General features: G+C 39.1%; 1 protein-coding gene across 1 annotated transcript in view; it reads left to right on the top strand.

Annotated features, from left to right (window-relative positions):
* Window positions 1–589: 589 nt before the first annotated feature.
* Window positions 590–27,740, top strand: part of GRB14 (growth factor receptor bound protein 14) — a 192,098-nt gene continuing 164,947 nt past the window's right edge. Inside the window, exon 1 of the mRNA XM_086370431.1 lies at window positions 590–681. The gene's annotated coding sequence lies outside the window, so the exon portion shown is untranslated. The remainder of the gene's footprint in view (window positions 682–27,740) is intronic.

Genomic DNA, 27,740 nt, shown 5'->3' with positions numbered 1-27,740 from the left:
TTTAAATTTCTGATGCTGTCTCTATAAGTGGCTAAATTTATGCTAAATAAACTGAATGGCTTTAGTTCTTGGGCTCTTCCCAGTCCTACTGAATGGGAATTGAATTCAAGGGTAACGTGACACCATAAATCACCAGTGAGTTTTAGCTACATGTGCTAGATCAGTTATGTCTAGCTAGCTGATGCTATTATCCAAATTTGGGTGTGTTTTTTTTGCATTTTTGTTTCTAAGTGAGAAGAGTACCATTAAAAGATATAAAGGGACTTCCCAGCTGGAAAACTGAAAGAAACCCTATTTCAAATAAGTTGTCATTGCTTGAATGTCAATCGTCCTTAAATTTTGAACATACTTTCATAACCAAGATTGCTCTTAAATATTTAAATGGTATCCTGTTTGCTACATTCAACAAAAACTAATACATCTTATTAGCGAATTCAATCCTGTGCGTTGAGTTGTTAATCCCAGTACTCTATTTATACAACTTTTTCAACTTTATTTCCTATTTTTATCTCGTCCTTCAACTGCAGTAATAGTTCAGGGTTGCCTATTTTTAGTACACTCAAGTACCACAGGGCAGAAATGCTTTAACACTTCACTATATAACCGCGGCAGTCCTAGGCTGCACCCTCCCTCGTAGCGGGCGGCCTGTGCTTAAGTCATCTGTGTCTTCCAACTTAAAGGGTGAGTCTAAATTTTCCTATTTGCCCAAAGAATACCCGTGTTGTGGCAAGAAGAAAAAAGAGCAATAAAGTATTTTGATGACCCTGTATTTGACAGGGGACCTCAAGAATCTTGTCTAAAAATAAGACATTTAATATAAGTGCCAAAGGTCAAGTAAATCATTTTTAGTAAACCTAGGACTTTGATTGTGTCCAGGATTGATTTGGGGAATCCTTGGATAAGAATTGTTTTATTCTTTAAGAAAAAAAATCAGAAAAAAAAGCCTGATTTCTTGCAGAATCTGACCATTTTCTTTTTTAAACCCTTATGAGCAGTCTTTGGAACAAGCTGACCTTCATTTAAATATGAGTTTACAATCTGCCTCAAATGTCTGGGTAGGGCCAAAATGCCAAGCATACTTAGGGGTATCTGGTTAATATCAGTGCAGATTATCCAAATCAGCTCCCTCCTGGAAGGCTGAGACTTGAATGAGAAGATGTGACTGTAGTTGTGACGTGGAGCTTTTGAGCGAGACGAGAACGGTTGGGTGATGGGGTTGTGCATTTCCTCCTTGGCACTCAGGCTGTCCGTGCCATCTGCTGCTGAATGGAAGAGACAACTGGGCTCCTCCTCAACAAACCTTGGCTCACGCTCTCTTCATTTGCTCTCAGAAGAACTTGTCTTTATTAGGACAAAGGTCTCTGGAGCATCGCAGAGATTTATGCCTTAAGAAATGTAGCAAACCATTGGGAATTAGGATTGCTGTCTTGAAATTGTGTGCGTGTGTACATGCTAGTCTCTCAGTTGTGTCTGACTCTGTGACCCCATAGACTGTACCTCCCCAGGCCCCTCTGTCCGTGGGATTCTCTAGGCAATAATACTGCAGTGGGTAGCTATTCCCTTCTCCAGGGAATCTTCCTGAACCAGGGATCAAACCCAGGTTTCTTGCATTGCAAGCAGATTTTTTACTGTCTGAGCCACCCTTTTGAAACTTTAAATGGTCATAAAGCAATGAGAAGTGGGAAAATAAATTATTTTGAGGATGCCTGCCCAACACAATGGTCCTGATGTGAAATTCCAGTTGCTACTCACTTGAAAGTGTATGATTAATCCTAAAAATATCAAAGATTTTGAGACTCAGTCACCATAGAGGGTGTGGAGCAGCAAAATGAAGTGTGGTTCTCTTGGTTGCAAACAAGACAATGACACATGAACATTTGGAGAGATGTTATTTCCACTGGTATTATTCATGTTGTACTTCCCTTAGCGCTTAACAATTGTATCTTAGAGTTATTTATCCAATTGTTTACTATTTTTCAATTACTAACTTGTTCTCCATGAGGGAAAAAAATCATACCTAGTTTATCTTCCATCCATAGTCCATAACACATAATAACAGCAGCAGTTAATTAACATTTTGCCCTGATCATATGCTCTTTTAAACGCTTTGACATTAATCCTTTAATCTAACAGTAGATATTCTTACCTCCAATTTTACAAACAAGGACACTAAGGAACAAATTACCAAAAGACCACATCTAGTAGGTAGAAAACCAGAACATTAACCAGGTACTCTGACTTCAGAGTCCTCATTCTCCTATATTACCTGTCATATTCTGCAAGTGATAAGTATTGGTTAAAGCATGAATGTGCAATTCAGTAAATAGCTTTTTAAAATCTTGGCTAAGTGAGAAATGGATCATTTGAATTTTTATTTTTTTCTCTCATTAGAAATATTGATCCACCTCTCTACAAATGTAAGAAAATGATAGCCAATTGTATTGAGAGCTTAATAATGACAACAACCTAACTTCAATCTTGATACAACTATTGTAGAATTCCCTCAAATTCTAAAGAGACAGAAAATTTGGGTAATTGAGGTTAAATTTACTCAAAGCTGTCTTGATTTCCACTAAAACATATTCTGCCAGAAATATATACAAATACATTAGGAAGCACAGAAACCTTTCATAGTATTTGTAAAAGTGGTTTCCAAAAAGAATTTCTATAAATGAGTTTATTGATTTTTAAAATCCTCATCCCTACTCTCTAAAATATTATAGCTCTAATCAAGTCACCACCTCTTCCAGGGCTTTTGATTATTCCCTCTATAGAGAAGGACTCCAAATGGTCACTTTTTCCAGACTCCAATTCATTGTGTATTTTACACTTGGCTTAATTACTACTTGTCTCCATTTTAAAAGATTTTCCAGGGGAATGGATGAATTTCATTGTTTCAAAAAATTCTTCAAGTATAAGAAATAACTCAGTCGGTAAAGAATTTGCCTGCAATGTAGGAGACTCAGGTTTGATCTCTGGATCAGGAAGATTCCCCTGGAGAAGGAAATGGCAACCCACTCTAGTATTCTTGCCTGGGAAATCCGGACAGAGGAGCCTGGCAGGCTACTGTCTATTGGGTTGCAAGAGCTGGATACAACTTAGCAACTAAATCACCACCAATGAATACTTCTGAGAGTTTCAAAATTCTACTTCATGATAAGTACAGTAACATTTTACTGAAGAGAGATCTTACTGCTTTTGTTAAAATCAGTTTCATTCCGGAGTATGTAGGGCCTCAGACCCTGGAGAAGGAAATGGTAACCCACCCCGGTATTCTTGCCTGGAGAATCCCATGGAAAGAGCTTGGCAGACTACAGTCCATGGGGTCGCATACATCTGGATGCGACTGAGCAACTAAACAGCAAACAGGGCCTCAGAAGGAAAGGAAGCTTGCATTATGGACTGGGACACCAGAGAGCTGAATTCTAGGCCTGTAATGCTACTAACTTACCAGGAGATCTTACCCAGGCCATTTAATTTCTCAGAACCTCAATTCCTTCATTAGAAAAACTAAGATTCTATGACATGACCCTTATCGCTTCCAGAGAACATATACTTTTTAAATAAATTACAAAACTACTATGAATTTAATAGTAACATTCTAAAGGAGTCATTTTTAAGGGGAAATAAAACACCATTCTTTCTTGAAATCTAGAGTCCATCTAAGTGATACTGTTTCTCTATGAAGAAATAGAATGAGCTATGGTGAGGTGACTTTTGCAAATGATCTCATTCAGGAGGTACCGAGGGGACAGAGACTTGTCATTGCCAAGTAAGTCACATTTAAATTCCCTCAAGCCTTGAGAAATAATGTAAGGGAAAGTGCAAAAATAGCACAGTCATTCCTCTGGACCAAGTCGACTCCGAGGCCTCCTGAGAGTGCCACAGCTGCATATTCATCTATATGCAAAGAGAAATAAGAATCCTCTATATTTGGCATATGGTGCTCCTCTATACACCAGTGTGCTTGTCTATCAGTGTATTTTATGTTTAGCCTTTCGGTAAGGAAGGATCCACCATGCACACTGCCTCACACACAGCTACATATATTGAAGACGCTTTATTTTTCCCTTGCAATATGGAAAATTGCAAGAGCACACAGCCACACTGAACCAACCAGAATGAAACTAGAGGCAGCTGTATCTGATTGAAACTGCGGAGAGAATTGAGATTGACAGAGTTGCAGGGCTAGAAGGTTAATGAGTCCATAGTCCTGCCTCCAGGCAGAACTGTCCTGAACCATTCCAGGCAAATGACAGCTCAGCCTCTCAGAAAAAACAAAAAACTTCATAAGACACTTCAGTAACATATTCCATTGTCTAAAATGTCCTTATCCTCATAAAGTTCTGAAAGCAATATAAGTCCACACTCCTATTTAAGCTCCCTGTTGACAGATATATAGAATAATAAAATTGACAGAAACATCGATGATGAGAGCCTTCGAGATGGGTCACAGAACTGGTTATATCTTCTCAAAGACCTCAGAGAAGGGAATAATTAGCACATTTGTGGACTCTGCTTCTAATTACAGTAACATTATGGTTCCAACTATTTATTTTCTATAAATCAGATCTACGATTTGTCATACATCAATAAATGAAATTTTGCTTTGTAATTCATACCAAGAATCACAAATTTAGCAAAAACCATCTAAACTGAAACATGTAATCAAGAAATAAGCTCTTACATAAAAAAGCAAAGGAAGTACAGACTGGTAGGCAAATAGACCCATATTTATTTACTAATGTTGTTACAGTATTCCAATTTATGGATCTGCTCTTATATATAATGCTTCTTATAGATTACTGCCTCTTATGTCTCTGGGCACTAGGAATTATGAAAGTGTTGGTGGCACTATATAAAGATTAGTGTAGGCCACTGGCAGATCAGGGTTCAAATTTCAAGTCTGCTGCCTGTCCTCTGGGTGACTGAGCAAGCTGCTGAACCTGATCCTTACTACCCCAACCTGTAAGAGGAACTAATAATACCTATTTCACACTGGTCTTGGATGATAAAATGGGAAAATGCTGGTAAAAGCACACAGGACCTAACAGGCAGTAGAGTAAGTGTTAGTTGACACTAACCATGAATCTGATGTGCCACACACTGCCTTTCTTGCCTCTTCTCCATTCGTTAAGAGTTCTGGGAGAGAAGTGATGGAGTGTGGGGCACACCTGACTCCTCTGAGTGTCACCAGGCTGTGTTTCTGCTTTCATTTGGCCTGTCTTCTGTTGCTGATCCCCATGCAAATTCATCAGGGGATTTCCCTTAGAGACACTAGGGGTAACAGCAAGGAGACCTTACGATGCCAAGCTCAAGGCAATGCTGGATGTTAACTTGATTTTAATAAAATCTGTGTATGTGATGTTTGCGCTAAGAACAAGTAGATGGAATTCAGATTCTAAAACACTATATTCATTTTTAGAAGGCAGTAATAGAACTGCTTTGTGCAAAAGATAAAAAGACTGATTCAAAGATAGACTTCCTTTTTGGTTCACAGGAGTGAGCAATAAGAGGAACTATTATTCATTATGAAACAGAAATGCTAATACATACAGAATCTGAAATATATTTAAATATGCAAAGTCTTATATTATCAGAGAAATATGCTCTTACTACATAAAACAGATAGAAGTACCCACTCCAGTGTTCTTGCCTGGAGAATCTCAGGGGCGGGGGAGCCTGGTGGGCTGTGACCTATGGGGTCGCACAGAGTCGGACACGACTGAAGCAACTTAGCAGCAGCAGCAGAGGCATTTTAAATCATCACCCCAACTTTATGATCCAGAAACCACTGATATTTGAGTACATTTTCTCTTTTTCTGCACATATTCTGACAGGCAGGACTGCTTTTAAGTTCTGCCACTTCCTAGTTAGCTGGTGTTGGGCATACTACTTAGTTTAAGCTTCTGTCACTGCATCTGAAAATTGGTATCAACTTCATAGTTATTGTGATGACTCATAAAGCATGTGAAGCACTTAGCACTGTGCATGGTACATAATAAGCATTCAGTCATGACAGCTATTGTAATTATTCTCTTTGTTATGTATTACTTTAAATGAAAAAATGACAGTTGGAGAAGAAATGAAGGTCACTAGTAAGCTACTCTGTCTTGAGCTTGGAGCCAGCACAGTACAGAAAGATCTCTCGTGTAACAACATCAGAGACAATTTATTCCATGTTTCATTATGTGCTTCTAGACACTAGGATATCATTAATATAACAGATTCACAATCCTGTACCAGTCCTGAGACAAGTGGTATCACCATTTTCATTTTACAAATGAGCAAAATGAATCAGACAGGTTAAGTAATATGCAAAATCTCATAGCTAAGTGACAAAGCTAGGGTTTGAACACAATCCATTTAGTTCCAGAGTCCATTCTTATAAACTGCTAGGTACCAAGCCCTGTACTTGCCCAGCCTTAAGACTAAAGAAAAAGCCCAGAGTAAGCGACAGAGACATCAGTGGTTTAAGGGATAGAGGGATCTTATCCAAGGTTGTACACCCTCCTGTGCACAGACGGTGGGAGGGACATGACAGCAGTCTTCACTACTCAGGGAAGAGGAGGCTACCGTTAACAGGGGGGATTGATGTCAGGTTGGCTCAGTTACCAGAGAGACCAGCACCTGGGCCAAGGGGCAAGCACACAGGCTGTTAATTAGGCCCTATAATTAAGAGAAGTAGATAGTCATGTGAGAGACGCAGGGCCTGGTTAAGCAGAAAGCAAGAGAACAGCCATCTTGAGCGGCCTGACTATACACTCATCCCTAAGGCTACTGCCAAGTCACTTCAGTCGTGTCCGACTCTGTGCAACCCCAAAGATGGCAGCCCACCAGGCTCCTCTGTCCCTGGGATTCTCCAGGCAAGAACACTGGAGTGGGTTGCCATTTCCTTCTCCAATGCATGAAAGTGAAAGGTGAAAGTGAAGTTGCTCAGTCGTGTCCGACTCATAGCAACCCCATGACTGCAGCCCACCAGGCTCCTCCACCCATGGGATTTTCTAGGCAAGAGTACTGCACACATGCATAACTCTTATAGTCTGTGTCCACCCATCTTCCCGGATACCCCTGGAGTAGGTATGTAGAGGTACACGGAAACCATATACTACACACACAGAATCGACAAGCTGTAGCTAAAGAGTATTGTGGGGCCAAGAGATGGACAATTTGGGGGTCACATGCTTATCAGTTTTTCATGGAAGTCCAGAAGAGGATGACACAGTCATCTCACTTTAGCAACTCAGCAATCATACTTGTTTTGCAGTGAAGCCACCTGTTCATGAACAGATTCCCTCCGCTCAGACTAAGGATGAAATGCAAGATGTTTAACAGGCACAATACAGGGGAGATCATGACCACTAAACAAATACAAGCAGAACAGCCTTCTGAGACAATGTCAGCCTTGCCTGTGGTTTTCATCCTGGCCTGCAGGGCTATCTCACCTGTCCACTCACAGTGCTGACAGTTGGTGCTGAATACTGGAGAAGCTATGTGACAGACCCCATGGTAATGTAAGGGTGCCTTTCTCTGGTAGAGAGCCTGGAGTAGTTGCTTTACTAAGTGAAGCCCGGCAGGAGACAGGGGAGATCTGTAGGCAGCAAACTGAAACCACCAAGCACCTGCCAGTCCCAGGGCCATTTTACAATGTGTTCCTCTGGGGCTAGATCTTGTGGCAAGGGCAGAAGCAAGTTAAGTGTCCTGATAAATAACCAGCAGTCGTCCTTTGGTGGTCAGTAGTCGAACTCGGATTGCCTGGACCAGCTGCTTGTGGGTTAACACGGCATGAGAACCGTGATGGGACCACACATGGGGAGAGAGGGTTTCCGTCTCAGTAATGAAGTAGCCTGGCAGAAGTGGGCTTGTAAGGAAGGTGGAAACACCAGTGTAGGCCATTTTTATTGGCCCATTCCTGAATTCATGATCAAGAAAAGTGGATCCCTTGGTTCTTATCAGTGTTTACAGTAGCGGGGGGGAAGTCTATCATGCATAGCTATTCTAGATCCCAAATAATGTTTTTTGGGTTGCTAGATAACTAGGATAGGCCTCCTGTAATGTCTTCCACCTTATATGGTAGGCTACATTTAGCTGTTGTTTCATCACACTGCATCGTCACTCTGCACTTTTGCATAGCTGGGACCTGAAGCCCAAGAATGCTCTAATTATTTTGCTATTGTCACAGTCCCCTAACAAACCCTTCCAAGTAAGCAGCCATTCCAATTTACAAGCCTGTCCCTGAGTTAATATCCCTAAAGCCTGTGCCTGTAATTGCTTAGGGGTGGTGCGTTAGGGGTATGTTCAACATAGTTGACAAAGAATTTTCCAGTAATGCAGAACACCATAGTTTGATCCCTGGGTCAGGAAGATCTCCTGGAGCAGGAAATGGCAACTCCAGTATTCTTGCCTGGCAAATCCCATGGACAGAGGAGCCTGGCAGGCTACAGTCCATGGGGTCACAAGAGTCGGACATGACTTAGTGACTAAACCACCACCTCCACCCAACTATAAAACAGCCAGGTATATGAGAACCCAGGTCCTGCATTTTGTCAGTATTCATCAGCCATTCCTGTGCACAAACGTGGGGCTGCTACTTTTCAACTGGCAAGAGACTCTGAGTTTAACAGGATTTCATCGACATAATGGAATAAAAAGACACCTTTCATGGTAAAGTGTCCACAGGGCTCCACATGCTGGGGGTGGGGGGTTACCTTGCAACTTTCATTCCCTGTCCTTATTTCCCAACATCTTGACATTTACGGGAGTTTTCTCAGCCACCTGGCTGACTCGCCAATTGTTAGGCTGCAAGTGTTGTTCAGTTCAGTTGTTCAGTTGTGTCTGACTCTTTGCGACCCATGGACTGCAGCACGCCAGGCTTCCCGGTCCTTCACCAACTCCCGGAGTTTACTCAAACTCATGTCCATTGAGTTGGTGATGGCACCCAACCATCTCATCCTCTGTCGTCCCCTTCTCCTCCCACCTTCAATCTTTCCCAGCATCAGAGTCTTTTCAAATAAGTCAGTTCTTCGCATCAGGTGGCCAAAGTATTGGAATTTCAGCTTCAGCATCAGTCCTTCCAATGAACATTCAGGACTGATTTCCTTTAGAATGGACTGGTTGATCTCCTTGCAGTCCAAGGGACTCTCAAGAATCTCCTCCAACACCATAGTTCAAAAGCATCAATTCTTCAGTGCTCAGCTTTCTTTATGGTCCAACTCTCACATCCACACATGACTACTGGAAAAACCATAGCTTTGACTAAGATGGACCTTTGTTGTACTTGCCCAGTTTTAAGACTGAAGAAACAGTCTGTAGTTATGACAGAGACACCAATGGCTTAAGGGACAGGAGATCCTACTTGTCTGAAGTGAAGTCCCAGAGCAGCGTCCCACTGTGTGCTGTGTGAGGCAGCCAGTGAGCAAGAAACGCCAGCAACCCTTGCTACCTGGGGCTGGGGGTGGCAGGGGGAGGAAGCCTCTGTTTATAGGAGAATTGATGTCAGGTTGGCTCAGTTACCAGGGAGACCAGCAGCTGAGGCAAGGGGCAAGCACGCAGGCAGTTAATTAGGTTCCATGATTAAGAGGATTGGATATTCATGTGAGAGAAGCAGAGCCTGGTTGAGCAGGGGGGCGTACAGAGAATAAGAGAACAGCTGTCTTGAATGGCCTGACCATACATAAACAGATATAGAAGAGTTTAACATTGAGCAGATATTTTTGTTAATGTTGCAGTTTAAGTCAAACGTTCTAAAAAGACCTTAAATTTTTTACAATTTAATTGCAATTAATGAGAAAAGGACCAGATAGATAACTACCAGGAAAAGAATTAGATAGATGCCCTATTCTTTAAGAAAGAATGTTTTGCAATGTTCCCAAGTGACTTATTACGCCCATCCAGAGAAGTTACAGGGCCTCAGAGTTGATCCGTCTCTTCTGAAACTTTGTAGGTAGCTAGAAATGGTTAGGCAGCAAGCAGTGTTCTTGGAAAATTAGATTTGTATTACCCTTGGAGACAGACTGTGTTGCAAGAAAGTTTTTGGCATGAAAGGAGACTGAGTATACACAGTTGTCTCTCAGATGGTGTGGGTTTGGAAACATAAGTGGACAAGCCAAACCCTTTAAGTCTTCCTTTTCCTTTGAATTGAATTCCAGAATGTGTTTTTTATGTTACTATGTAGCATTTGTGTTTATCCTTATTTATTCCTGCATAATATTTCTTTGAGTGGATGTAACAACAGCTATTGAATGAAAACAAGAACCCTCAGTCATTCCAAACTGACTAAGTTAAAAGTTCCATTCTTTTCGTGTTCATCTACTTATCCCTTTAAGATAGTGAGGAAAAAAAATCCCAAAGCATGTGTGTGGTCAAATGATAAAGCAAAATTGCTGTCAACTTTCTGAGAAAACGGATATGTTCAGATACTACTGATGAAAGTATAAATTGGTATATTCCTTTTAGAAAACAATTTGGCAACATTTACAAAGTGCACTATAAATGTTCATAATATTTGGCACAGTTCCTCCTATTCCCGGGAATTTATTCTAAGGCAATAATTAAAAAGAAAAAAAAAACATAAATGGAGAGAGAATTCAAATATAGTGTCAATTATAAATAAAACCTAAGGAGCATACTGATTATTCAACAATAGAGAAATAGATAAGTAAACAACATGGAATATTTCATTCCCTCAAATAATGATAAATATAAACTGCATAATAACATAGAAAAACAACATGTTAAAAATCAGAGCACTAAATGATCTGTTTACTTTGATTATACCATGTGATGTGAATAAACTAGAAGGTTAACACTGAATAATGGAAGCAATGGTGTTAAAATAGGAATAAGGATTCGGTGGTTTTTTTTTTCTTCTTAAATTTCTTAAACTGTTGCTTGAGATATGCAAGAGAATTAACAAACAAGATAGATTTTTCACCATTGAGGATAATGTTTGCTGTGGGTTTGTCATATATAGCTTTTATCATGTTGAGGTATGTTCCTTCTATTCCTGCTTTCTGGAGAGTTTTTATCATAAATGGATGTTGAATTTTGTCAAAGGCTTTCTCTGCATCTATTGAGATAATCATATGGTTTTTATTTTTCAATTTGTTAATGTGGTGTATTACATTGATTGATTTGCGGATATACACAATGGAGTATTACTCAGCCATTAAAAAGAATACATTTGAATCAGTTCTAATGAGGTGGATGAAACTGGAGCCTATTATACAGAGTGAAGTAAGCCAGAAAGAAAAACACCAATACAGAATAGTAACGCATATATATGGAATTTAGAAAGATGGCAACAATAACCCTGTGTACGAGACAGCAAAAGAGACACTGATGTATAGAACAGTCTTATGGACTCTGTGGGAGAGGGAGAGGGTGGGAAGATTTGGGAGAATGGCATTGAAACATGTATAATATCATGTATGAAACAAGTCGCCAGTCCAGGTTCTATACGATACTGGATGCTTGGGGCTGGTGCACTGGGACGACCCAGAGGGATGGTATGGGGAGGGAGGAGGGAGGAGGGTTCGGGATGGGGAACACATGTATACCTGTGGCGGATTCATTTTGATATTTGGTGAAACTAATACAATATTGTAAAGTTTAAAAATAAAATTTAAAAAAAAAGAAGAAAAAACAAAAACAAAATGTAATGCAATACTTAGATTCAGAAGTGAATATGAAAATTAATAAATCATGTTCAAACATTAAAAAAAAACAAGATAAATAAATGATGGAGAGTTTTCTTTGCCATTAGAAGAATAGATAGAGCTTTCTCTTCCCACCCCCAGTGACAGAAACCAACCAAACACACCAAAACTGGAAAGAAAGAAAGAAACATACAAACATTTAAAAAACTCCTTGCCATTCGCCTCCAAGGAAAGCTATTGTGTTTAGAGCTTACACTTCTGAAATAGCCACTCTGGTGAGAAAAGAGACAGACAATCTTCTGGAGTGGGGTCTTCAATTTGTAGTGAACTTTGAGAGATCTTACTCTCGGACTTCCCTCGTGGTTCAGTGGTTAAGTATCTGCCTGCCAGTGCAGGGGACATGGGTTCAATCTCTGGTCTAGGAAGATCCCACAGGCCTTGGGGCAACTAACCCCATACTCCACAACTACTGAGCCCATGCTAAAGGTCTGTGTTCCACAAGAGAAGCCACCTCAATGAGAAGCCTGAGCTCTGCAACTAGAGTAGCCCCCACTCAGGGCAACTAAAGAAAGCCGGTGAACAGCGACAAAGACCCAGCAGAGCCGAAAATAAATAAATGGATACATAAATAAATAAAAAGAGATCATATCCTTCTTGCCTCCCTCTTTCCTTCCCTCCCTTTCTTCCTTTTCTTCCTTCAACTACAGCAGATGTTTATATTGCTCCTTTCTTCTTTCCTCTTACAAATTTCTTTTCAATATGGCTTTAAGGCTCCCTTTTCAATACTTTTTACTAAATTTTTTTTCTTTACCTTCCATCTTGATATAATTATTTTATCCTTTATTTCTATATGTTATTTACAGCTAATTCACTAATGTACTTTTATTCTCACCCTATTTTGTTTGTGTGTGTGTGTGTGCTTAAAGATATCCTGGCTGACTGGCTATAATTTCATTTTCAGTAGTGGACATAAATAAAGGTTAATTCAACTCTAGCCCTTAAACAGTAGTTCAGTTAAGTGGTTATGGCTAAGTTTATGGTTATGGTTAACTTTCTCAGAAGAACTAAATGACAATAGCTTCGTGTCATTAAGAACATCTTCTAATTACTCCTGTCTTCTATTCAAATTCTGTTACAAACAGAGTAAATGCTTTAAATTTCTTTATATTAGGTTGGTGCAAAAGTAATTGCTATTTTGCATTGCTGAACTTTGCTGTCTGACATGGCAATACATTCTTAAACAACTGCGGTTATGTTATACATCATTCTAATGCACATTTCTCACTTTATGTTTTTCTTTTAATGATATTACTTGCTGTGTATATTTATCTTAGACAATAGAACTCATGTTAGACAAAAAACAAATCTGAGTGATTTTTTTTTTTATTCGAGTTCAAAATGGGTTGTAAAGCAGCAGAGACAACTCGCAACATCAACAACACATTTGGCCCAGGAACTGCTAATGAACGTACAGTGCAGTGGTGAGTCAAGAAGTTTTTCCAAGGAGATAAGAGCCTTGAAGATGAGGAGCGCAGTGGCCAGCCATTGAAGTCGACAGTGACCAATTGAGAGGATCATTGCAGCCAATCCTCTTACAACTACACAAGAAATTGCCGAAGAACTCAATGTCGACCATTCTTCAGTCGTTTGGCTCTTGAAGCAAATTGGAAAGCTGAAAAAGCTCAATAAATGGGTGCCTCATGAGCTGCACCCCCCCAAAACAATTGTTGTTTTGAAGTGTTGTCTTCTCTTATTTTACACAACAACAATGAACCATTTCTCGATTGGATTGTTATATACCGGGAAGAGTAGGTTTTACCAAGACAACCTGAGATGATCAGCTCAGTTGCTGGATTGAGAAGAAGCTCCAAAGCACGTCCCAAAGCCAAAGTGCACCAAAAAAAGGTCATGGTCACGGTTTGGTGGTCTGCTGCCGGCCTGATCCACTATAGCTTTCTGATCCCGGCAAAACCATTATACCTGAGAAGTATGCTCAGCAAATCGTTGAGATGTACCAGAAACTGCAACGCCTGTAGCCGGCATTGGTCAACAGAATGGGCCCAATTCTCTGCAACAACGCCTGACCACACACCCCACAACCAACGCTTCAAAAGTTGAATGAATTGGGCTACGAAGTTTTGCCTCATCTGCCATATTCACCTGACCTCTTGCCAACCAACTAACTCTTCTTCAAGCATCTCAACAACTTTTGGCAGGGAAAATGCCTCCACAACCAGCAGGAGGCAGGAAATACTTTCCAAGAGTTCTTCAAATCCCGAAGCACAGATTTTTACGCTACAAGAATAAACAAACTTATTTCTTGTTGGCAAAAATGCATTGATTGTAATGGTTCCTATTTTGATTATTAAGGATGTGCTTGAGCCTAGTTATAATGATTTAAAATTCATGGTCTGAAACCACAATTACTTTTGTATCAACCTAATATTTACACAGTGAAAATACATGCTTTGTGGGAAAATTAAGTGTACTTTCCCACTTGTTTTTAAAATAGCTTTTGTCACTTAGGGTATACAGTTTGTCATACAGTTGAATAGTATTTCTGGTCTTCATTGGCGTTGGAATAAACTAGCCAGGTATCTGTGGCTTAGTCTGTTTGCAATATTGTATTTTCATTCTGTGTTGCTAATGATTTATTTTCTGAGTTATTCATATTGAAACATTTTCAGTCTAAGTGGATCAACTGCCCTAAAATACTTTTCAACTTACTAAATATAAGTAAAAGTTAGACTTTTCATTTTGTTATGAAGTCTGGATTATAAGCAAACATTCTAAGTTGACTGTTTTCTTTGACTTAGTTCCTTTAGCATTTGAAAATACCAGACAGTATTACAAAAACTTATGCTTCTCTAAATGAGAATGTAACACTGTTACATTTTCTGTTTCATTGCTTTTATAGATGACATGTAAGTCATATTTCTCTGCTTTCATAAGAGTACCTCTGAAGTTTAATTTAATCATCATAGGTGAACACTTAAGCAATGTCATCATGAAATAATATTCAAATACCTCACCTTCATTAAATAATCATCTGCCTACAATGCAGGAGACCCAAACTTGATCCCTGGGTTAGGAAGATCCCCTGCAGAAGGAAGTGGCAACCCACTGCAGTACTCTTGCCTGGAAAAGCCCATAGACAGAGAAGCCTGGTAGGCTACAATCCATGGTGTCACAAAGAGACGGACACAACTGAGCGACTTCACTTTCTTTCTTTCATTAAACATACCAAGAACCTATTATGCATTAGCTCAGTGTGGTGCCTAATGGAGAAGGAAATGGTAACCCACTCCAGTGTTCTTGCCTGGAGAATCCCAGGGACAGAGAGAAGCCTGGTGGGCTGCCATCAATGGGGTCACACAGAGTTGGACACGAATGAAGCAACTTAGCAGCAGCAGCAGCAGTGTGGTGCCTTGGAATACAACAGGAAGGAAAACTCTTGGCACCCTGTGCTTTTCTCTTGCAAAATAGGAAACTGATAACTTCATAAAGCTCCCTTTAGGTATAAACTGTCTAATTCATCTGATTGTTTTTATTTCAAGGATCATAAAAGATTACCCATTTTAGTAAATGCAAAGCTTTAAAAAAAATAAGATATTTTAAGTGATACTTGGTTCAATATCTAGAGTTTACCATGATAGGCTATACCTGGTGAATGTTAGAGTTATCTTTGAATATGACTAAAGATGTGTGTATTTCTATTTTCAAACATTGGATAATACATGCGTATTGTACAAAGGAATTTAAATTGTAGGTTGCCCTATGCACTCAGAAAATTGAACAAAAGCAATGAAACATGATAAATACAGCTGAACAAACAAAAGTTAAAGGATTTTACATAGTCTCAACCTACTCCCTTCGGTGCATACATTAAATATTTCTACTACCACAATATTGAGATGAGAGGATGGCCTTATGTTACATATCGACTCTTTGAAAAATCCAATATTAAAAATTCAAAGCACATGAGAGGAGTATGTGTATTAGTTCCATGTTACACAAGGAGTCATTTTTTTGGTTTTCTTTAAAAGGGATCATTATGATCCCTCCATGAGTATATTTATAACATTATTTCATGTACAAAATTTTTGTTTCTGCACAGTTTATCAGTAATGAATCTATTGTATAAAGCATGGTTCACTTGTAATCTTCTTATACTGTACTAACTTTGAGTAGCCTCAAGGTCATTCAGACTGGTTTTCGCTTCTGTGTAAAGACAGCCTCAAGCTATTTAAGGAACATCTGGCTGCTGGAGAGCTTGGAGCCAAATTTGCAGTTCAGCAGCAGCAAGTGTATGCTTTTTAGATATTAACCTCACTCCTGGCTCCATCTAACTTTTCCATTCTTATTTTTTCCTTGTTTAAAAGTTCAAAAAAGATTTCACATGTGAAATAAACTCTCAATCATCTACCCTAAATTGTTCTGGGTGCTTATCTAGATATAAATAAAGATGGGCTAAAGAATTTGTATGATTATTAGGAAACCCAAAGACCAGAATTATGAAATAGCCTTTGTATGCTTTAATTATGTTTTAATTATGTTTGTGCTAGAATATCCAAAATGAATAGCTATAAGAAAGAATCACTTTTTAGCAGATAATAAGTCATGTATCAGGGCTTCCCAGATGGCTCAGTGGTAAAGAGTCTGCCTGCCAAAGTAAGAGATGCAAGAGACTGGGGTTCAATCCCAGATCTGGGAAGATCCCCTGGAGTAGGAAATTGCAACCCACTCCAGTATTCTTGCCTGGAAAATTCCATGGACAGAGCAGCCTGGCAGGCTACAGTCCATGGGGTCTCCAAGAGTCCAACACAACTGAGTGACTGAGCACACACAAGTCATATATTGGTAAACATGAAGAGTTCTCACGGGTAAATGACTTATTTAAATAGTTTTACTTGAAGTAATCCTTCAAGTAAATAGCACTTATTTGTAAGTTCTAAACAGGTTCTAAACAAACCTGAATAAACGGACTATGACATTTTGAAAACTGCTTCAATCTTTAAAACGGTACATTAAAGTTGATTTACTGAAAATCTCGTGAAAATACCTATGACATCTACATTAAATATGGTGAAAGGATAGTAATCAGTGAAACGTCTGTGATTTCCACATGAATCAACAGTGGTACATTGCTAATGCAACACTCAATTACATCATGTTTAATTTATGGGAAAATGTTTGAATATGCTTAAAATGTCTGTGGTAAATCATTTTGGGATCTTAATTGAACATTTTTCTGTGATAAATTACTCTGTAAACACTGAAATAATATTCTTACATAACTACCAATTTATTTTGAAAGACTCCAACAACCCTAGATCATTACGTTATTTTCTTTGTATGATCCAAAGCATTTACCCTGCAGGACTTAATTTCCCTTTCTGGTAGCAAATAATCTTAACATTTATGAAATTCTTATTTCCATTCCACAGCCTAGTTATCAGTTCTTAAAACTTAAAATATCTATGTTAGTTTAATGTACTAAATATCATGGTATACTATGGTTTCTTCAATAATGAAAAATGCTTAGAATTATAAATTTGAAACTCTTTTCCCCAATAATAAGCTATTTAATTTAATATACTAATGTTCAGTTCAGTTGAGTTCAGTTCAGTCGCTTAGTCGTGACCTACTCTTTGCAACCCCATGAATCGCAGCACGCCAGGCCTCCCTGTCCATCACCAACTCCTGGAGTTCACTCAAACTCATGTCCATCATGAAGTGATGGGACCAGATGCCATGATCTTAGTTTTCTGAATGTTGAGCTTTAAGCCAACTTTTGCACTCTCCTCTTTCCCTTTCATCAAGAGGCTTTTAGTTCCTCTTCACTTTCTGCCATAAGGGTGGTGTCATCTGCATATCTGAGGTTGTTGATATTTCTCCTGGCAATCTTGATTCTAGCTTGTGCTTCTTCCAGCCCCGTGTTTCTCATGATGTACTCTGCATACAAGTTAAGTAAGCAGCATGACAATATACAGCCTTGACGTACTCCATTTCCTATTTGGAATCAGTCTATTGTTCCATGTCCAGTTCTAACTGTTGCTTCCTGACCTGCATATAGGTTTCTCAAGAGGCAGGTCAGATGGTCTGGTATTCCCATCTCTTTCAGAATTTTCCACAGTTTATTGTGATCCACACAGTCAAAGGCTTTAGCATAGTCAATAAAGCAGAAATAGATGTTTTTCTGGAACTCTCCATACTCTATTACTTTCTTATTAAGAATATTTAAGAAAAGCGTTCATTTTTATGGTGGAGACTAGTTGAAATGTCATTATTACAGAAAAGATTATTATTATTAATGTATTATTAAAACATTATTAATACAGAAAAGATTTTATGTAAAGTTGAGAAATAAGTATTTTTAATCATAAAATACTATGATACTAAAAATTAATAATTTCCCATGTCACTATCATTCACTACCTGATGAAATGTTTAAGTCAAATAAATATTTAAATCAAATAAATCCTATTTTGAAAATTTATATGTCTGTCTACTTGAAATACAATAATTCTTCCTAAATTATAATTAATGTAGATAATATAATTTAAAATCGATGCAAATTTATATTATTCCAATAGCAATAAACTTAAACTGGACTGTGATTTTTCTATCACTTTCCAGAAAAATGAGTTAACAACAAATTTGGAGACTATACCAGTCCAAGTTCTTGGCTGCAAACAATAACACAAACAAAGCAACATGACACAGCAAAAGTAACCGTGGCTTCTTCGACTGAGGCCTTAGTTGGATTCTGTAACTCCCTTTGTCCATTATACTTTCCTTTGCCTTTAGTTTGAATATCAGTGGGTCATGACTTTTTACCCAATATGGTGAGGGAGCTGAGCCCCCAGTAACCCTGTTTAAGTCAGCTTGCAGTATATTGACATTTTCTTCCACCCACCACTGTGACAGTAAGTCTATTTTCCCTTAAGGAGAACAGACAAACATAGCAACACAGCAACAGTCATCTTCTCTCTGTAGCGATTTTAGTGTTTTTTTTAGTATTTATTTACTTGGCTGCGTCGGGTCTTAGTTGTAGCACATGGGATCTTTCATGGTGGTGCACAGGCTTCTCTAGTTAAAGCACAGGCTCTCTAGTTGCGGCACTGGAGCCTAGCTGCCCCATGGCATGTGGGATCTTAGTTTCCTGACCAGGGATGGAACACGTGTCCCCTGCCCTGGAAGGTGAGTTTCCCACCACTGGACCACCAGGGAAGCCCTTCTCTGTAGGTTTCTGTTTTTTCCCCCAATGGCTCAGTGGTAAAGAATCTGCCTGCAATACAGGAGATATTGGACACATGGGTTCAATCCCTGGGTCGGGAAGATCCCCTGGAGAAGGAAATGGCAACTCACTCCAGCATTCTTGCCTGGGAAATCCCATGGGCAGAGGAGCCTGGCAGGCTACAGCCTATGGCATCGCAAAGAGTTGGATGTGACTGAGCATACACACACAGACACACATAGGGCATGAAGAACCCCATCTGATTAGGTGCAGCCTTACTTTTCAATTCAGTGGAATTCCAATCCTCATGTAACTATTCCATCAGAATCTAAAATCAAAAGGATAGAAAGCAAACAATTGGCATGAGAGTCAACAAATATAACCCCGAGAACCTCCATCCCAATTTCAAACCCTAGGGTTTCCGACTTGAATATTTAAGTGGAAAAGGAACTCCATGTGGTAATCATTTATTCAAAGTGTATAACATGTCCTGCAGGACAACACATCAAACCCCCACACTGTTGACTCTCAGGTGTAATTTACCTAAGTGACTAGGAATGGGGTATGCAAAAGGAACAGTGAATCCCTGGAACATTAACTCGTTGACTTCCTGTTTCTTTAAAAAATGACTTTCTTTAATCTGAAATATTTAGTGTGGGGTACCACGTCTTTGCATAAGGCAACCAATTAATCTACAGGTAGCATAATGATGGAGAAAAATGATAAGGGAAAGCAAAAATAAATTCAGAATATCTACTACAATTTGGAGAAATTGCTGCTCTCTGCTCCCCATACCATAAAGATGACTGGTATTGTGTGTAAACAGTGAAAGTTGCTCAGTTGTGTCCAACTCTGTGACCCCATGGAATTCTTCAGGTCAGAATACTGGAGTGGGTAGCTGTTCTCTTCTCCAGGGGATCTACACAACCCAGGGATCAAACCCAGGTCTCCCGCATTGCAGGCGGATTCTTTACCAGCTGAGCCACCAGGGAAGTCCAAGAATACTGGGGTGGGTAGCCTATCCCTTCTCCAGGGGATCTTCCCAACCCAGAAATCAAACTAGGACCTCCTGCATTGCAGGCAGATTCTTTATCAGCTGAGCTGTTTGACATTAAATTGTTCTTTGGTCTCTCTAGGTATAATGCTGTTTAGAAGCCCATGATCAGTTACTGATGCTAGAAAAAGGAGTGTTCCCTGTAGCTGGATGGCCACTGATGAGAACTCCATGTTATTGAAACCAGGGATAATCTTCATTCCCTCTATGATAAACGTTTGATTCAGGAACCCACTGACATTGCCAAGAAAGGAGATTAACCTGTATTTATGGAGTGGGTCACATATCCACACAACAGACTTTGTGGTGAACATATAACCTCCCAAGAAAGGTACTCACATTATGAGAGCACAGATTTATTCAACATACGCTTTCCCCAAACTCCTCCATCATCCTCCAATCCTACTCTTCCCAACTGCCTGGCCGTCTGACTAGTTTCATTAGCCACTGGATTGGCATGGGTTCTTGTTTTGATTATCTTTGGTGTTTATAAAACTAACCTACAATTTAGTGGCTTAGAGCTTCCCTGGTGGCTCAGACAGTAAGAATCTGCCTGCAATGCAGAAGACCACGGTTCGATCCTTAAGTTGGGAAGATCCCTGGAGGAGGAAATGGCAACCCATTCCAGTATTCTTGCCTGGAGATTTCCATGGACGGAGGAACCTGTGGGTTACAGTCCATGGGTCACAAAGAATTGGACACCACTGAGTGACTAACACTTTCACTTTATTTTTTAGTGGCTTGAAGCAATCACTCTATTAGGATCATGAATTCTACAGGTAAGGAATTCAGGTGGAACCCTGGGGAAGGGTTTCCCCTGTCCTGTGATGCCTCAGTTAGGATATCCTGAGCTTGGGGATGACTCATTAACTATGGGCTGGAGCCATCTGAAGTCTCCTTAGCACATATCTGGTGCCTAGATTGAACTGACTCAAGGACAAAGACTGATGACTGAAGTAATTACATAAGGCCTCTCTTGGCAACCACAGACCATGATGGTCAGAGAGTGGTAGGATTTCATTCCCAGGGACCACAAGAAATAAGTTAATTAGCTGTTTCAGTTCTTCATACTAGAATCAGGCAGATCTACATTCTATCTCTAAAATGACTAGAATTTTCTATTCTTCACCTTCAACAGAGCCAGATAAAAGACCTGGATCCTGCCCAATTTCACTGATGTTCTATGCTGCAACTCACTTAATGGTAACAGTTTCTGTTTAAACTGGGGTCTTGCTTGCATAGCAGAAGCCTACTCTGATTCTACAAAACAGAAAAGGACTTCATTGGAAGAAAAAAATGTTGGCTCAGACAGTCTATAAGAGGGCTAGAGAATCAAGCTCAGGAAAGGTGCCTGGGTTAGAGACTGGGAAGTAGAGAAGGTAACTAAGCTTCTCTCTCAGGATCAGCCTGGACGGAATATCCCCATTAGCATTGCTGCCACTGGATCCTGGCTGCTGCTCTAGCATGAAGCCCCGGAACCGCTTTGAGTTAGCTGCTCAGCTGCCTCCAGAACCACCCTCATCTACTGCTGATTTTGTCACTTCCTAAAGCTCCAGCATTCCCATATAAAGCTTCCTGCTGACCAAACCTAGGAGACATGTCTGCATCTTAGCTCTCGGGGTGAAAAGAGGGAATGAATGTTCCTTCTGGTTCCCCAAAGGTATTTCCATAACAAGATTCCTACCAGATAAAAAGGGGTCTTAGATTCTGAGCAGACAAAAATGAAGGACATACCCATTGAACATGCTTAATCTGATTATTTAATAATTAAATGAATGGGTGAAATAACAGGAAGATTTAATTAGTTTATGCAACTACTCTAATAAAAAGAATTCGAAGCTGCTAGCCTTAGTGTTGAACTGTGACTGGGTAAATCATTTAACCTCGTGAGTTCTCTTGTCTTACATATAAAATGAGAGTTTGGCCTCTGATCTCAGATTTTCATTAAGACTAACTTCTTTTAAAAAAATTATTGTCAGTGTAACTTGCAGAGGCTCCATCCACATGGTGGAGCCATATGCCTGGGACTTGGCAGTACCCGCTGCCTCAGTTTTATAATATTAAAGAACTCTTAGTAAACCAAGTTGGCTAATTTCTTTGAAGTTACAATGGATTGTTTTAATATGTGTATATTAATGAAAGATTGTTGAACAAAGCTTGCTTAAACTTAATGGTTATCCATCGAATTTTCCATTGTGTGTGCAGAAATTTGGGAAATTTTTTTCCCCACAGCGTCTCATTTTGTTTTCTCAACTCCAACACAGTCTGGAGATAGCCAATAGATTTGAAAATGGCAAATTCAAGAAATATCCTTTCCCAAAGAGTGTGGGTTCTTGGTACAGAGATCTTTTCATGAGAGACTTGGTTCCAAGGTTCTCCATAAGGAAATCTGGGGACTTTCCATCGAATTTGCCTCATGTCTCATCTGAGTCATTCCTTCAGTGGCCTAGATGTCCCCTCTGAGGGATGATCCAACCTGTTCAAGATGACACGGAAACTTTTCCCTCCCCTTTGGGAAAGATCACAAATATGCTTTGAAGGAAAAGATGATGGCCCTCCAGACTGTCTGGCTTCCCCTTTCACAGTAATTCTATTAGGGAGTCTCAACCTTACAGGGAATCCCCCTTGGATCCGTCTTTTGGCAGGCGATGCTGAACCAAGACCAAATCTTCAGAGAAGACTTTACTCACAGTGACTCCCACAGTCCATCCCTCACAACAGAGCAATGTTTTGTAAATTCAGGGAAGTATGCTTGCATTTTGGACAAAAATATACTTGGTCAAAATCTTGCACAGTGTGCTATAACATAGGATGGGTCCAAATTTCCCAACAGGGTTATGACAATCGGAATAGGCATTCAGAAATGTCTGCTCATCCAAGCAACATGAAGTTCTCATACTTGGAGACTTTGGGTTTTATTTAGCTGACTTGAGTCATGTCTGTGTAGGGGAAATTCCTAGTGAGGTCCTGGATGTGACCGCTGGGTGTGCTCCAGTCTCCTCAAGCCAACACCAGCTCAAAACAGGACTTCATTCAAGGGAAGCTTACAGTCAGACTGGCTCCAACAATCTTTCTGTGAGACTAGCTCCATGATTACAGGGATGTTCACACAGTGGGAATATGCATTCAGAAACTACTTTCTGACCAGCTATATTAAATCCCCATATTATGGCAGACAATGGCTATTATATTTTATTATATAGATGTAATTAAAGATGACTGGTTAGGTGAAGATTTAATATGAACAGACAATGGGTAGATTTCACAAGCTACAGTGCTGTTTGGAACATTTTCATTTTCTCACTAACATTACAAAAAAAAAAAAAAATGCAGCTGAAGGAGCCAGTAATAATGATCTACTTCATGAGCTGATGGGCTTCCCTGGTGGCTCAGATGGTAAAGAATCTGCCTGCAATGCAGGAGACCAGGGTTCAGTCCTTGGGTTGTGAAGATCCCTTGGAGAAGGGGATGGCAACCCACTCCAGTAGTCTTGCCTAGAGAATCCCCATAGACACAGGAGCCTGGTAGGCTACAGTCCATGGGGTCACAAAGAGTCGAACATGATGAAATAACTACACTTTCAATTTCATGAGCTGATAGAAAAATCAAGGAGATAGTAAATGTTCACACTTATACTATGTTAAAACTCTTCACATAGGGCCTGGCATAAAATGACCATAACAATGAACTAATATTTATGTTAACTTTACAACATGGACATACTATTACATCTAATTTTAGGGAGAAAAACTAAGGTACAAAAAAGTTAATCACATTGCCTAAGTACATCCTGTTAGTTACAGATGGGTTGAGGTTTGAAGTCAGGTCTTTTTCTACCACAACCCATGGACTTAGCCATACCACTTTGCCTGTGATGGATGAAAACTGAATAGATATTTATTTTTAAATAAATAAATACATTAAACACTGAAATTATGGAGGACAAAACTCCTTGGATTATGAGTTTTTAAAACCCCTCTTCATTCCTACATAATTTTGTTAATTTATCTTATTAGTGTCTCAAATTCAGTTTAGCAAAAATATTATTCCTAAACTTTAATAAATCTGTTGGCTAATATTAACATAAACACCTTGCTTTGTGTTAACTTCTTATACGTGGAATTGTGCTGACCTTTGATGTATATACTGTATCGTTGTCTTAATTCCAAATTTAATATATGTAAACAAAAACAAAAGCTCTTGTATTTTTAAAAAGATTAAGTGAAGTCGTAGAGCACACTGATGACCTATGTAAATACAATGGATTTGCTCAAGAGACTGCTTCAGTGGCCTTTACATATCAAGGTCAAGTTCAATCTAACATGGCAAACTTGTTCCAAAAATACAAGTAATTTTTAGAGGCCACATTTATTTCCCAAAAGACATTCTTATGTGCTATAAAAATGACAGTTATTTTATGTAGACACCTTTATTCACTTACCACTATTCTCTGTTTCTTTTTAGGATTTCTGAGGATTTTCATTTCGTATTGCATATCCAAACCAACCTCATTCTATCCCTTAGAACTTTCCAGAAAAACGTCCAGGAATTAATAAGCAAGCAATAGAATATTTTTAGAGAAGTTTTATAGACTGTTCAACTGTCACATATGCCAAAAAAGGCATTGTTTTTATGTAGTCTGGTAAATAACCTGATGATCTGTGTAGGAAATTAGTTGTTTTATTCACTTATATACTTATGCATTATACCATTATATAGGCATCCACTGCTTTGGGGAATGAATACTTATAAAATATTTGAGTTCAAAGGCCTTTGTCAAATAAAATGAAATTTAGTTGCAAAATCAGGGGCTGGCAAACTTTTTTGTAAAGGATCAGGTAGTTAAGTATTTCAGTCTTTCCTGGCCATACGGTTTCTGCTGCAGCTTCTCAGCTCTGCCATTGCAATGCGAAAGCAGTCATACATGAACAGTGTGACTGCATTCCCATAAAACTTTGTGGACACTGAGTTTTGAATTTAATTTTTATGTATCACAAAATATTATTCTTTGATTTTGTTCAACCATTTAAAAATAAAATTTTTGTTCAACCATTTAAAAATGTGAAAATCATTCTGAGCTAGTGGGTCCTCCGGCTGTAGTTTACTAACCCTGCAAAAACCAGTGAAGTCAGGTGTAGATGAAAATAACAAAAATCTGCCAATGAACTGATTTTTTAAATGTCAATGATAAAGATGTAGAGATAGTGGCATTTTAATTAGTATATCTGCTTTTGCTTTTAATCTCTGCTGGGAATTTTCTTTTGTTACCTCTTCCAAATTTGCAATGTTTTCCAAATCTTTTTTTCTTTTTTTACTGTCCATCAACCATTTTACCCTTGATCCTGTGTTCTTCAAAATGTGCACTGATTTGCTCTATTGTTATTATTTACAATAATTGATAAAAACTGAGACAATTGATAACAAAGAAAATATCGGCTTCTTTATCCTTGCTCTGATAAATGGTTGTCATTTTATGTTTTTAGGTTTTCATAAATGTAGTAAGTATTCCTCTGTCTTCTTAATAATATAAAATTCTCTTCTCTCACCTTTCTCTTTATGTTAGATTATTTTTAAAATATGGTGATGTACTATGATTTTTGGCTATTCTAATAATGATGTAATCTAAAATGGGGATTAATAGCTATTAATAACATTGGGACTGAACTTTGGTCTTTGTGGAACTGGAAGAGAAGAACCAAGTACAGGCAAGATTAAAAGTTGGGTGAAGACCTGAAATAGAAACACACAGGATAATTGCTTTAATGATAAGGAAGTGAAGATGTGATATTAAAGGGAGTTCAAGGCCTGGCCCTACATCCAATTAAAAAAAAAAGGATAGTCACATTACGAGAATAAGTGACAAAAGTCCTAAAAGTTCAAAACTGTCTTTTTAGAAATGGACTAGGTCATTGGTCAAAACTAAAGAATACTAATTAGCTGGCATTTAAATACAGATTATGAATAAGATTAATAAACAACACAGTGTCTGAAAAAATTACTTTTATCATAACATTATCAATATTACAAAAAAAAAAAAAAAACCTCAGAGGAGAAGAGAAAAGATCACTGTGTATGAACTGATGAGCTGAGATACTGGTTTGGCAACTGGTAATATGGGGCCTGAACTAGAAAGGCCAGGGTTCAAGTGTATGTGAATGGCAGGCACTGCATGGTGAAAAGCCCAAGCATAGAAACAGGCATATAAAAATAGGGTAACTAGAGACAAGGTAGAAAGACGAATGGGATCAAGAAAGATATTCACAACCTGGAATCTGGGTCATCTACCAAGCATAGTTCAAAACTTGCAGGGAACAACCTGAATTTTGAGTTCCTGCCAGCAGTGGGAGAATAGTCACAGATGAGGCTCTTCTGCTGAGAAATTAAAACTGGCAGGAAAAAAAGAGAATGAGCAAGAGCTGTACTATAAACAACATAAGAATGAAGTGACACCATAGTCAGATTACATTATTTATTATAAAATCAAACTAGGTCTTCCAATTATTCATTTAAATTATGTCACTATTCAAATTATGTGTCATCAATTAGAGATTAGCTGATATTTATTTAGTCGTCCTAATGAAAAATGTGGTCATGGAAAATGCATATTTGATTGTTTATTCCCTAAAATCTGGTACTTACGCCTGTTTGGAGGAGTGCATCTGGTCACATAGCTGGCCTCACACCTTACTGACCCATCACTATGTCTGGCCTAGCCCCCCTGAACATCTCTTGAGGCCCCTACTTCTTTCCTCCTGGTTGCCTCAGTTTAGTTCAACTCTTTGGCTTATTTCACCTAGATTACTGAAATGTCTTCTTAAAGTCGCTCTTCACTCTTGAGTCAGAATGATCTTTACAAAACAAAAATTAATCATCCCCCTTCCCATCACCTTTAAAAGCCTAGCACCATTAACACCCAGATGAACAACTTTGCTAAAGGACTTTTAACTCTCTTTGCCTCAGTTTCATTATCTATAAAAGTAGGCGTAATAACAGTACCTAGAGCATATACCAGTTATGAAGACAAAATGAGATACATTTGGAACAATGTGGAGCCCATAATAAGCACTAGAAGTGCATTACTCGTCACTCTTACTTTTTCGCATGACATCCAAAGTGCTTTGTAGGGCATCCAGCACCCCTCATGATGTTGCCATTACCTTCCTGTCTGGCATTAACCTTTTCACTCTCTGTTATCTTTCCCTCCTTCACACCAGCAAAGCTCTGCTCTCGCTATACTGAACTACTTGCATCTATTTCGAACCTTCCATTCCTTCACTTGGACCTCCATGGTGGCTTAGCAGTAAAGAATGTGCCTGCAGTGCAGGAGACGCAGGAGATGTGGGTTCATTCCCTGTGTTGGGAAGATCCCCTGGAGGAGGGCATGGCCACTGACTCCAGTATCCTTGCCTGGAGAATCCCATGGACAGAGGAGCCTGGAGGACTAAAGTTCATAGGGTTGCAAAGAGTGGGATAGGACTGAAGCGACTGAGCACACACATTCTTTCTCTTGCATGTGTAGCTGTTATATCTGGCAAGTCCCACTTCACATAATTTGCCTAATTAGATTCTATTCTTTTTTAGGACATGGCTTCATGGCCATCTTTTTTTAAAAATTAATTTATTTATTTAAATTGGAGGCTAATTGCTTTACAATATTGTAGTGGTTTTTGCCATACATTGACATGAATCAGCCATGGGTGTACATGTGTTCCCCATCCTGAACCCCCCTCATACCTCCCTCCCCATCCCATCCCTCTGGGTCATCCCAGTGCACCAGCCTTGAGCACCC

Source organism: Bos grunniens, chromosome 2, assembly GCF_055505025.1.
Source record: "Bos grunniens cultivar Pamir isolate PY7600 chromosome 2, Bosgru_T2T1.0, whole genome shotgun sequence".
NCBI lineage: Eukaryota > Metazoa > Chordata > Mammalia > Artiodactyla > Bovidae > Bos > Bos grunniens.
This window is presented reverse-complemented; position numbering and strand designations above follow the sequence as displayed.